Below are 11,367 nucleotides of genomic sequence, written 5' to 3' on the forward strand. Positions count from 1 at the left end.
TTTCTAAAAAGATGAGGAAAACCTCCACGCAGGTCAGATGTAGGTAAATTTAGCCATCCTAAGTGCAAGTGACGGTCCTACCCGCACAATCACGAAAGAGGAAGCAAAACTTCAACCTATTATCTACCACGTTCAAAGGTTAACTTATTCTAAGCACTTGGAAAATTGCTAATTTAAACTAAAGTATGCAAGTCATATAACGTTTATAAAGCAAGGAATCCAGTGAAAATAGCGGTCTTACCCGCACAAAGATTTATATTTCATAATATTCATTACAATGGCCGGGTAACTACCCGCCTACAAGAATATAAATCTATACAAGCTAAACCTATCCTAGCAGTGGGAAGGGATCTTCAGGATCAAGCTTCAGGGCCACTTCCACTTGGACCAGCACCATCGGTAGAGCGTGGCGGTTCAAGGAAAACTTTAAGGATAGCTAACCCATCATCAGCAGCAGCAACTTCATTCACCTTCTCCACCACCGGATGCGGGAAGGCGGCATACTGATTCACTGCTTGGTCGTATACAGCTTCAGTATCTACATTAAATAAAGGGAAGTTGGAAGGCGGGATGCCTTTCTCAACGAACCCTAGACCAAGCAGGAAGCCGGCCTTTTCCCCATCCTCATGAGAAGCGTTGAGGGCTGCGCTCATAGCATCGTCATAAGACGTCTCCGTGAAGACCCGATGCACGACCTACAAAAAGAGAAAAATACAAGTATCAAAACCTTTTCTATTTACAAAGAAAAGCGTGAAGACATGAAGCTAAACATACCTGAGACAACGTTTCTCGAAGAAGCCATTCCTTGGCAACCAGAGCTTCTTGGAGGGCAGCTTGAGCTTGCTTACAGGCGCGTTCGGCTTCACTTTTATTGAGGTTGGCAAGCAACACTTCCTTTGCAGCAGCCTCTTCGACGCCCTTTAGCTTCCGCTCAGTGTGGTCAAGCACGCCCCTCTGGTCCAGGATCTCTTGGAGCTTTTTGGCGTCTTCCATCGCCAAGGCATCATGAGCCTGCAGGAGAGCCTCTAATTTGGCTTTAAGCTCCTCATTCTCCACGCGTAGAGGCTCAGCAACAGCTTCATCCTTGGTGGCCCTTTCAGTTGCGTTCCTAGCAGTTTCCTTAGCCAGCCGAAGCTGTTCATTAACAGCTTGGGCAGCCTTGGAACGGGCCTCGAGACGGGCCTGAACATCAACTTCAAGGGCCTTAAACGCCTTCTCCTTCTCCGCGGCCGCGGCAGAGAGCCTCCTATTCTCCTCCCGGACAGCCCGCGCCTGAGCTACTTCTTGAATGCGAGCTGCTTTTAACTTGTCGTTTTCACGACAAAGCAGCTCGACGCGCGGCTGCATCCGGGCCAGGAGAACCCGAAGCTCATTGGTTAGCCTACCCTCTTGGTAGCTAGCCATGGCTTCCCCCAACGCACCACTGGGAGCTGCGTGACGAGCCCAATCCACGCACTCCACAGGTGTGCGAAGGGTTGTTCCTCGGCGGATGTTCCATCGCGGAACATACACTTCATTGGAATCCGACACTGCAAAAAACAAAAAAGCAGTTAGGAAAAGATGATATATAAAAAAAAAAAAATAGGCCAAAAGAACCCTACGCACCTGTAGGGTCAATAGTAGGCCGATAGCCGCCAAACCCATCACCTGAACCCAAGGGAAATCCGTCCAAGAGGTCAGGTAGACGGGAAGGAGGCAGAGGTTGGCGAGAAGCCCCATGCATACCTGAAGTATCGGCCATCGTTGCCGATGACGGAGGAGGCATGGTGAAGGCCGCCGCGGCCGCCGCTGCGGAATCCGCAGCAGAAGTAACCGCCGGCTCAGTGAAAGATGCGGTAAATATCGCACTGACGGCCGGCGGTGATGTCATCACAGCCGGAACAGTTGGCTCAATGGATTGAGCAACTGAACCAGCGGAAGTAGGCGCAGCCGCCTGGGTCGTCGCCTCAGGTAGGCTGACCAAGCCTACCGTCATGGGCGGGGGGGTACTCTTCCCTGCTCCACCCTGGAATGCGTCAACATCCACGCCTGCACAAACAAGATAAGTATTAAAGATGGAAAACTATGAAGTTAAAAATAAAGTTTGTACTTACGGGTTTTCTTGAGCCTGAAAGTGCGGACAGGCGGGGATGAACCCGATGGAGCCGGCCTCTTTGCGCCGCTCACCGTCGTCATCCGGGGCTCTCCGGAGGTGACAGTCGTCACAGCCTCCGGAGCAGTGGTCTTCTCACCACCGGGGTTCCCCGCCACCTCCTCGCTCTCGGCCTCTGAGTCAGACCGAGGCACCGGATCGGCAGTGGAGGCCACCTTCTCCTTCCCCTTCCCGCCGACGGCCTTCTTCTTCCGCACCAACGGAGGACCATCTGCGGATTCCTCATCAGAACATAAGATTAGAGGAATTCCGGCAGAGGTTTCAACATTGAGGGGTCGAGGGTTGAATAACGCCTTACCTGGCCGCCTGGCGCTCAGGATCTCGTGGCCTAGCGGATAGACCTCCATGAACCGATCCGCCGTCTGTTCAAGGATGGGCAACTCGTTCTCGTCTAGAGCGCGAGTACCCATCCGAGCGGGACTGTCAGCCTCCCGCGGATTCAGGAGCGACTGCAAGTCGTTCCCCTCTGAAATAAACAGGAAAGAAGTTAGAAGAGATTCTAAATCAACAAAAAGAAACAGAGCATACCGTAAGGAACAGAGTTCAAACCGTATTCAAGGAGGATGGGAACCTGTGACGCCTCCTTCCACACCCGGCTCATACCAAGCATCACCATCCCAGACTCCGTAAAGCGGTACACCGGAGTCTGGATCCGGGAGATCTTGGCGAACCATTCCGCCTCCTGGTAGTTTGGGGCGTGAAGGGCGGGGAGCGCTATCCCATTCTTGAACGTCATCGCTATCAGGATGACGCGTGCGGAGATGTAGAAAAACTCCCTCTTCCACGACCGAAGACTGCGCTCGGTTGCGCAGATCTTCAGCCCCTTGATCCGGTTGACCAAGGTGTACCATCCCTGGATGCACCTCCAAGAATAGAAGGTCATCAACCGGTCAACGTGGGGCTCCACACCCTGAATGAGGCACACCTACTCGAAGTGGCGAATCTTGGCGATCGCCATCGGGTGTACCTCTGTCAGGTGCACACCGTGCCTCTCCAAGACACGGTACACAAACTTTGTCAAGGGGAACCTAAGATTCCCATAGACAAAGAATGCAGCATATACCCCGATCTTGCCCTTCGGGGCATCATACACCGTCTGGTGTGGCTCCGGAAACTCAGGCTCGAACGGCTCGAGCATGAACTTCCGGACCACGTACCGGTAAAGATCGGCAGGAAGAGCACACTCGCACTCGCCAGCAGTGCTTTTGTCGTCCTTGTCGGAAGTGGACGACGGGTTCTCGGCATACACCACAGCCTCCTCGGCTGTAGAATCAAGATCGTGAGAAGACATCGTGCAGGTATGAAAGAAAACGATTTCAAGAGAATGCTCGACTGAAAATGTGAGTATTCGCCGGAAATCGTCTTGAAGATGAAGAGAAAAGTGAAGGTGTGAATTACAAAGAACCCTCTCCCCCTTTATATACTAATCGCAATTAATGCGATGAATTTAATGCGGAAGAGAGAGAAATCGAAGGTGCAATGAAACTATGACACGTGGCAAAAAGCAAGCTGGCAACAGCTGTTGAAAGGACGCGTACCATTAATTTCGCGGCCACGCGCCCGAAAAATCGCGCCCACGCGCCTGAAAAAGCTTCTAGAATGACCATGTACTGTCACGTCACCATAACTTCCTGCACGTCCTGACACAGTCAGAAGAAACCGTCGCACGACGTTTCAGAGGTTTGGACTGTTCTTATCCTTTCACCAACCCTTCGAATTTCAAAATTCAAAAAAAAAAAAAAAATAAAAGATTCAAAAGTAAGCGGGAAAATACCCCTTACCTTGGCAACCAAGTAACCATAAGACGGGTGCGGGTACAGTGTAAAGGCAAAACCCTTCACGTACTTAGCACCTGCAGGGAATTGAAGCCAAAAATACCTTGGAAGTAAAGTAACCGTAAGACGAGCGCGGGTATAGTGTTAAGGCAAAACCCTTCACATACATAGCGCTCCGCAGGGAATTGAAACCAAGAAGGATCTTCTGGGCAATTCTTGCGGAAACGGAAATAACATCCCCGCATAGCGGGAACGTCGAGAACTACATTGTTTGAAGTTCCAGGATGGAATTGGTGGTTTTAACATAATTGATCACTATGTTCAAAACTACCAAAACCTCATGGAGAATCCACACAAGTAGGACTCAACGCTCCTGACTTGTGAGGAGGTTACAGACCTACCCGCATCATACCCAAAGATCAAGCAGGAAAGTCGGGAATTTCTGCAAGTTACAAGGACTTCCGCGGGAAGAATCCCCATGGAAAACTTTAAAAAACCCTTTTCAAAACCCTTTGCTTAAGTCCAAAAGTTCACCTCACTTTATTAAACATTCATGAGAAGAACATTGGACTGGGGGGACTTGAAGAGGTAGGTCCCAGCAGAGCCCAGTTGGACCCGCAAGACTCACCTTCAAAAGAGACGTCTGCGCAGAAACCAACTGTATACGCAGGACCCACCATGCTCAGAGACGTGACGTCCTTACGCGCAGTACGCAAGCTGTTCCCGCAGGAAATGCCTCCCAATGGTGAAGTACTCTGCCTGTTCCCGCAGCTGCGGATACAAGCCATCAGGGAAGGCCACCCGCGCAGCAAGGCTACACGCACAAGGCACTTAGCTCTCAATCACAGTTGTCACCTGAAGGAATGAGCAAAGCCGGGAACAATCCTGCACAAAGGCGGGAGGGGGAATACTCCCGCCCAACTAAGCCAGTCCGTACGATACGGGAAGATCTTCTGTACTGTACCTGACGAGGTATGGGCAAGAGATCTGACCAAAGATACGACAGCTTATTGACAGCAGTATGGCGAGCAGCATGCTCTTGTACTGTATGTCACTATTAGCCGCTGCCTACTTACCAACTCCTGCCATACCACGTGCATAGCCGGCAGTTGGTGGAAAAGGAATAGTACACAGCAGGCCTGGTCACTGTCAGCCGCTGCCTACCCACCAACTACCAGCATGGCACGCGCGTAGGCCACAGTTGGTAGAACAGGAATACTATTCAGCCGGCTACACCTTCTTGGAAACCTACCTTCGGCTATAAATACCCCAAATGGTATGATCATCTCATCTTATCATATTATCATATATACCTGATATCTGCTCTAGCAATCTCTTAATATACATTTATATTTAAAGAGCAATCTAGTCTGATTCTCACGCCGGAGGGTGGTCACAAGGAGGAACCCCCCCTTCTCAGTGACAAGCTCACGGTCTGTTTTGCAGGTTATCAGAAGAACCATCTTTGCTGGGTCTAACCCCTCGTGGGAAACATCTATCTAACCCCCAGGTTACCCGTAATCTGCCCGGGGTCCGGTTAGTGTTTCTTCATGGAGTAAATGCACGTGAATAGGATTAATTGAATGAGGTAAATGGTTTTGAGGTATTTATGACTAGTGGTATGTGTCACTCTCACTTGGTAAGTTGGTAGCAAAGTATGAATTGAGGAATATTGTGCTGTAACAAATAAGGACTTACACTTTCGCTCTTCCTTCACATGATGTGAATGCCTCGGTTCATATTACATTCTTAACTCCATAGGCGGATATAGAGTGCTAGAAAGGTGGACCAATGACCATCCTTTAACCCAATTTTACAGTGTAATAGATAGCTCAATTTTCTTGTTTTAATTTAAATGTCCACTTTTCAAAATCTCAAGCCCTGTGCCCAAGCAAATTAAAATCTTATCTTAATTGGTTAGTTTTTGTAGAATCATGAAATGAATCTTACCTGATCCATGACGATGTTTCCACAGATTTTCGAGATGAACGAACCATGTCTTGATCTTCTTCCTCTGCGGCTGCGCCTGTGACCTGCAATGTTGAGACCTGCAACGGTTTCGGGTGTGTGGAGGTGACTGCTAAGATATCCTTGAAGATTTCTTGTTTACAGACACAAAAAGGTGGTGGTGGCTCTTATTGAGCATGACCCTTGATAAGGAGGTGGAGACCTCCTTATATAGAGTCTCATGGCCACCATCATGGTACCCTAATGGGCCTAGCCCAGTTAGGGTTACCTCCACAAAACCCCCTCAGCCCAATAACATTGTATTAGTCCTTGTAAAATAAGCCAAACATAATAGATGTAGGGTCGTAGAACCGGGTCTTAGTACCATACCCCTACAAGCCCCCCAAGTCCAGTGTTGCTCCTGGGCGCGCAAGCGTCTAGGTGGAGCGCTGGACTTTATAAGGTGTGAGGCGGTTTTTTCCCATTTCTTTGGCCTTGTCTTTATTGTCTGAGTTTTGGGAGGTTTTCCCCATGATGGTGACAAGCTGTAAAAATAATGAAGCCTGCGCGTGAGGCGGCTTACGAGCTATAATAATAGAGCCTGCGTGAGAGGCGACTTGCGAGCTATGAGAATAATAATGCCTGCGCGCGAGAGGCGTCTTATGAGCTTTGAGAATAATAATTAAGCTGGTGCGCGGGGCGACTTACGAGCTGAGAATAATAAAGCCTGCGCGAGAGAGGCGTCTTACGAGCTGTAGCATAATAAAGCTGGCGCGCGGGGCGACTTACGAGCTGAGAATAATAAAGCCTGCGCGCGAGAGGCGTCTTACGAGCGGTAGCATAATAAAGCTGGCGCGCGGGGCGACTTACGAGCTGAGAATAATAAAAGCCTGCGCGCGAGGGGCGTCTTACGAGCTGTAGCATAATAAAGCCTGCGCGTGAGGCGTCTTACGAGCTAAGAATAATAAAAGCCTGCGCGCGAGAGGCGTCTTACGAGCTTTGAGAATAATAATGCCTGCGCGCGAGAGGCGACCTACGAGCTAAGAATAATAAAAGCCTGCGCGCGAGAGGCGTCTTATGAGCTTTGAGAATAATAATTGAGCTGGCGCGTGAGGCGACTTACGAGCTGTGAAAGTAATAAAGCTTGCGCGCGAGAGGCGTCTTATGAGCTTTGAGAATAATAATTGAGCTGGCGCGTGAGGCGACTTACGAGCTGTGAAAGTAATAAAGCTTGCGCGCGAGAGGCGTCTTATGAGCTTTGAGAATAATAACTGAGCTGGCGCGTGAGGCGACTTACGAGCTGTGAAAGTAATAAAGCTTGCGCGCGAGAGGCGTCTTATGAGCTTTGAGAATAATAATTGAGCTGGCGCGTGAGGCGGCTTACGAGCTATGAGTATAAAAGCTGGCGCGTGAGGCGTCTTACGAGCTATAAGAATAATAATTGAGCTGGCGCGTGAGGCGGCTTACGAGCTGTGAGTATAAAAGCTTGCGCGTGAGGCGTCTTACGAGCTATAAGAATAATAATTGAGCTGGCGCGTGAGGCGGCTTACGAGCTGTGAGTATAAAAGCTTGCGCGTGAGGCGTCTTACAAGCTATAAGAATAATAATTGAGCTGGCGCGTGAGGTGGCTTACAAGCTATGAGTATAAAAGCTTGCGCGTGAGGCGTCTTACGAGCTATAAGAATAATAATTGAGCTGGCGCGTGAGGCGGCTTACGAGCTGTGAGTATAAAAGCTTGCGCGTGAGGCGTCTTACGAGCTATAAGAATAATAATTGAGCTGGCGCGTGAGGCGTCTTATGAGCTGTGTGAATAATAAAAGCCTGCGCGTGAGGCGACTTACGAGCTACCTTGTGTCCCGCGCCACGTGCAGATGTTGCATGCGCGTGCGCGTGGACTTTGGTTTTGTGTTATGCGCCACGCGCAGATGTTGCCTGCGCGTGCGTGTAGACTGTGATATGTGTGAGCATGTGATGCGTAAGCATGTGCAATATGCGTGAGCATATGTGATGCGCGAGCATATGGTATGAGGATTCCTAACCCTTAAGTTTGGCGCGTAGCCATATGGGATATTATGAGGATTCCCAACCTTGAAGTTCGGCGCGTAGCCATATGGGATATTATGAGGATTCCCATCCTTGGCGCGTAGCCATATGGGATATTATGAGGATTCCCAAACTTGGCGCGTAGCCATATGGGATATTATGAGGATTCCCAACCTTGAAGTTTGGCGCGTAGCCATATGGGATATTATGAGGATTCCCAACCTTGAAGTTTGGCGCGTAGCCACATGGGATATTATGAGGATTCCCAACCTTGAAGTTTGGCGCGTAGCCATATGGGATATTAGGAGGATTCCCAACCTTGGCCCGTAGCCATATGGGATATTAGGAGGATTCCCAACCTTGGCGCGTAGCCATATGGGATATTAGGAGGATTCCCAACCTTGCAGTTTGGCGCGTAGCCCTATGGGATATTAAGAGGATTCCCAACCTTGGCGCGTAGCCATATGGGATATTAGGAGGATTCCCAACCTTGGCGCGTAGCCATATGGGATATTAGGAGGATTCCCAACCTTGCAGTTTGGCGCGTAGCCATATGGGATATTAGGAGGATTCCTAACCCTGAAGTTTGGCGCGTAGCCTGATGCGCGCATGCACGGCGGTAGAGTGGTGACTCGTGAGTGCGCGTGCATGGCGGAGGTCTCTTGCTCAAAACCCAGATGGTGGTTTCCGCGGCGGCACATGCACGGCTGCGGAGTGAGAATCCACGGGCGTGCGTACATGGCGGCGGAAGTCTGGTAATTTCTGGATCTGCAATTTTAGAGTCAGATCTGCAACTTTAGACCTAAAATCCAGGTCTGTAATCTAGACCTAGATCTGTAAATCAGATCTGGACAGATCTGAAGCCCAGAGCAGATTTAAAACCATCACAGATCCGGAGATCTGATCATTCGAATCAGGCCGTTTCTTCTTGCCCAGATCTGGAAGCCTCTTTTTAGATCTATGGATCTTCTTGAGCTTTAATAGAACAAGCTTTGAAGCCTTTTTCTGTAAACTTCCAGATCTGTGTTTTTCTTGGGAGAGATCTGACAGCCGAGATGAAGATCGAAGGGCAGTTCGTTGCCGTCCCACGGATGGCGCCAATGTCGAATCATGAAATGAATCTTACCTGATCCATGACGATGTTTCCACAGATTTTCGAGATGAACGAACCACGTCTTGATCTTCTTCCTCTGCGGCTGCGCCTGTGACCTGCAATGTTGAGACCTGCAACGGTTTCGGGGGTGTGGAGGTGACTGCTAAGATATCCTTGAAGATTTCTTGTTTACAGACACAAAAAGGTGGTGGTGGCTCTTATTGAGCATGACCCTTGATAAGGAGGTGGGGACCTCCTTATATAGAGTCTCATGGCCACCATCATGGTACCCTAATGGGCCTAGCCCAGTTAGGGTTACCTCCACAAAACCCCCTCAGCCCAATAACATTGTATTAGTCCATGTAAAATAAGGCAAACATAATAGATGTAGGGTCGTAGAACCGGGTCTTAGTACCATACCCCTACAGTTTTGATTTTTCTTCTAGATTGTGTAATAGATAGCCTAACTTATGTTTTAGCCTACACCTCAAAAACCTCAAGCCCAAGGCTCAAACCAATTATAATCTAATTCTAATTAGCTAATTTCGTGTTATCATGAATCAACCTTCTGGCTCTTAGACACCGCCTGACTTCTCATCTTCTACCTCCCATCGTGTCGCCCCAGTGCCACCACCGCCCACTGGTCGCCCTTGTCGGTCGCCGCTTCTTATTGTACCCTTTACAAAAAATTTATGTATCTGCCACTGATCCATATCAATTAAGTTTGATGTATCCGTACACAACAGAAAAATATATGCTTTTATTTCATGTATTTTAGTTTCTATGACACGTTAGTCATATAAAACCCCTTTGACTTCAGTTCAACTTTGTATTAAGTAACATTTATCAATATTAAGTTCAAGTCTTGTATGTAACAAAAAATGAAGTGTTTTAGGTTGGGTCATAAGGTTTTCTCACCTATGGTAGGTATCCTACTGAAGTACTAATGGTGGTCTCTGATACTCGAGGAATGAAGATGAGTGAGTGAGCCAATAAACCATCAATAATTCAAAATAGCCGAAAATGATTGGTATTGATTATTAGAATCAAATAGACAACCTTTCTTTTTTTCTAGAAACTTGTTGTGTGTATTGTGGTTAAAACTATTTTTTAATTCACATAGTTGTTGGCTCACTTTTTTTTTGTTAGACCCGTTTCCTGTTTCAAAAATTGGTCCAAAGCGTCTACTAATCAAATCTAGTAAATATAACTTTTAGGCCGTGGGATATGACTTTAATCGACAAAGAATGTTTTCATAATATTAAATAAACTCAAACTTCTATCTATTAATATATATATATTTAATAACCAAAACTATATTAGGTCTATCAGTATCAAAGTGTTAGATAAGATTTGTCTTTTTAAGAAAAAGTACTAACTAAAAATGTTTATTTTTATATAAGTTTTGATTTGTGTTGCGTTTGCTCAAAATCAAATTAACAGGATTATTAAGAAGAAAGGTAAGAAACATGTGAATGATGACAAATTAATAATGAATGTGGGGTGGGGGGGGGGGGGCTATATGTGCTTTGCTTTACCATTTTAATTGACTATTAAGAAACACGATAAGGTTTCAAATTCATGATGTAGAAGAAGAAACCCAATCAAACAACGTCTAACCAACCAACCAACTAACTCAACAATGATTTTAAATAAGCCGCCAGTCCAATACCAATCAATATATTATAAGTTTCTGTTTCCTTAAACGTTTTATTTAAGTGCAATTAAATATTTAAATCTCTTTTTAATGTCAAGTATTTGAATCTTAATTGATAGCCAATACTTCATGACTTGCAATTTTACCAAGTAACCTGTTTTTATGTAAGGGTAAGGGTAGCATTTACAATGAATCCCCCATATATATATCTTCATCCATACATCTTAACTAAAAATGTCTAAAATACACACTATCCCATAAAATTTGTTCACATTTTAAAAACCTCAAGTACTAGCTAACTGTTCATATGGACCCGAGATACATTAACCAAATTCATTCTTCATCGGGTAGTATAACACCAAATACACTAGCTGATTGGAGTGCCCGAGCCATTGGCGGCGGTGTACCCACATATGCAGAAGAAGCTGATCCAGTAGCTGATGAACGCCCAGGAGATTCTTACTCGAAAAAAATTAATTAATTTAAGTTATCACATGCAGTGTTGCAAAAATCCCGACTAGGCATCAATTAATCTCCAATTAATCGCTAGTCCTCACTTCACTGATTAATTTTGGGCTAATCGGTCAATGGTTAAATCGGCCAAAATCAGCAGTTTTCGGCTAGATTCCGACCAAAATAAGCGGTTTCCGGCGAGATTCCGACCAAAATCAACGGTTCCGGCGAGATTCTGACCAAAATC

This window comes from Bidens hawaiensis, unplaced genomic scaffold, assembly GCF_021521415.1.
Source record: "Bidens hawaiensis isolate Kalapana, Puna unplaced genomic scaffold, B.hawaiensis_p1.1 tig00029912_1, whole genome shotgun sequence".
NCBI classification, from domain to species: Eukaryota; Viridiplantae; Streptophyta; class Magnoliopsida; order Asterales; family Asteraceae; genus Bidens; species Bidens hawaiensis.